We start from the raw sequence: 2,153 nt of genomic DNA, 5'->3' as shown, positions 1-2,153 counted from the left end.
GCCTGAAGCTGCTAGGGGCTGAAGGCCATGGTGATGGAGTCCACTACATGGAGACCACCATTCCCCGCTCTGGTACCTACCACAACCTATTTGGACCACCACTGATCAGCTGTCGGGATGTTGAGGTGGTCTTGACGAGATGGAAGCTGGACAGCTTGGCCTTGAGCCAGGCCATGGGGCTTCCCACTCTTGCCCTGCCCCAAGGAACACTCTCTTTACCCCCTGCTTTATTCCCATACCGCGAACAGTTCTGCTGAATTATATTATGGCTAGGGGATGACCTTCGGTCTTGGGAAGCTGGCAAGTTGTTTGCCCAAAAACTGAACCCAAAATGATGCTCCTTGGTGCGCCCTGGAGACCAACAACCCCATCCCTGGAGGCTCTGAACCGAGGCTTAAATCTCTCTCGTACTCTCTGTACTGCCCTGCCTGCCTGGCACAAGTCAGTTGTGTCTTTCCAGCAGCTTCGGGAGGAGGTGCTAGGAAAACTGTCAGATGTGGAGCAAGCAGCTGGCACCTGCTGGAGCCACTTCCCAGACCTCAATCGTCTCTTGAAGGGGCATCGGAAAGGCGAGCTGACAGTCTTTACAGGGCCAACAGGCAGTGGGAAGACAACCTTCATCAGTGAGTATGCCCTGGATTTGTGTACCCAGGGGGTGAACACACTGTGGGGGAGCTTTGAGATCAGCAATGTGAGACTGGCCCAGGTTATGCTGACCCAGTTTGCTGTGGGGCAGCTAGAAGAGCAACTGGATAAATATGATGTGTGGGCTGACCGCTTTGAGGACCTTTCCCTCTATGTCATGACTTTCCACGGGCAGCAGAGCATCAGGTTTGTAATAGACACGATGCAACATGCAGTCTACGTCTATGACGTTTGTCATGTGGTCATTGACAACTTGCAGTTCATGATGGGTCATGAGCAGCTGTCCACAGACAGGATTGCAGCTCAAGACTGCATCGTTGGGGCCTTTTGGAAGTTTGCAACAGACAATAACTGCCATGTGACACTGGTCATTCACCCCCGAAAAGAGGATGATGACAAGGAACTGCAGACAGCATCCATTTTTGGCTCAGCTAAAGCAAGCCAAGAAGCAGACAACATCCTGATCCTGCAGGACAGGAAGCTGGTAACTGGGCCAGGGAAGTGGTATGTGCAGGTGTCCAAGAACCGCTTTGATGGAGACGTGGGTGTCTTCCCACTTGAGTTCAACAAGAGCTCCCTCACCTTCTCCATCCCACCAAAGAGCAAGACTCGGCTCAAGAAGATCAAGGATGATGGTGGACTAGTGGTCAAGAAGCCCTCTTCTGGCAAAAGGGGGGGTGTGCCCCAGAACTGTGAGACTTGCCCAGGCCAGGACCCCGTTCCCTCGCAGCCAGACACCTCTAAGCCTACAGGGTGAAGCAGTCTACAGCAGATCACTGAAATGAGCCTCACGGGACAGGCCAGAGCATGTCTCTTTCTTGGCCCTCTGCTAGGGCTTCTCTGTGCCGTAATTCTAAGCTGTGGGTCCTCCTCAGCTTAGGGCAGGACACCTTAGAAAACTCAGCAGCTATTTGAGGCCTTATGATGTGACAGACTTTGTTCAGGGTCCTTTACATGCAGCACTGAAAAGATGCATAAGGTCTCTGTTTCCACAGACCCTGCGTTGTGGTAGAAGAGATGAGCAGTGAACAAATAAAACAGTGACAAGGCTATAAAGAAAATAGAAATGTGACAGTGCTCATGGGCTACTCCAAGTGGCCTAAAACGATGTCTCAGCAGAGGGGATGTGAGCTGGAGCCTTGGGAACTAGAAGGGCAAGGTCGTGCGGGTGTCTGGAGAAGGAGGTGCAGGCAGAGAAGCCCTGAGCTGGGGGTGAGCTGAGGCCCCTGAGCCCGGAGTGGAACGTTTGACTTCTGCTTAACTCCAGCCGTTAGGCTTTGGGAGCCAAAGGGTGATGTGATGGGTGTCGGGCACCTCTGCTGCCCACTACAGAGCCGGGCATAGGAGGTGGCACCTGCTAGAATGGGATCCTGAGTGCTTAACCCTGTAACAGGGGGTTGCAGAGCCATGGAAGAGGCTGGAATCCTGCCCCTGGGTGCTGGTTCCTTTGTGTGCTGCCTCAGATGGGAAGCTAGAGGTAGGAACTTGAAGAGCCTTTTGCAGTTTTC

At 53.1% G+C, this 2,153-nt stretch overlaps 1 pseudogene; it reads left to right on the top strand.

The window, feature by feature from the left end:
* The first annotated feature begins 470 nt into the window (after positions 1 to 470).
* Positions 471 to 1,402, top strand: LOC101707713 (twinkle mtDNA helicase pseudogene; annotated as a pseudogene).
* Positions 1,403 to 2,153: the final 751 nt, after the last annotated feature.

The sequence above is a fragment of the Heterocephalus glaber genome, unplaced genomic scaffold, assembly GCF_053883595.1.
Source record: "Heterocephalus glaber isolate CG9 unplaced genomic scaffold, H.glaber_assembly_v1.0 deba00001509, whole genome shotgun sequence".
Classification (NCBI taxonomy): Eukaryota; Metazoa; Chordata; class Mammalia; order Rodentia; family Bathyergidae; genus Heterocephalus; species Heterocephalus glaber.
This window is presented reverse-complemented; position numbering and strand designations above follow the sequence as displayed.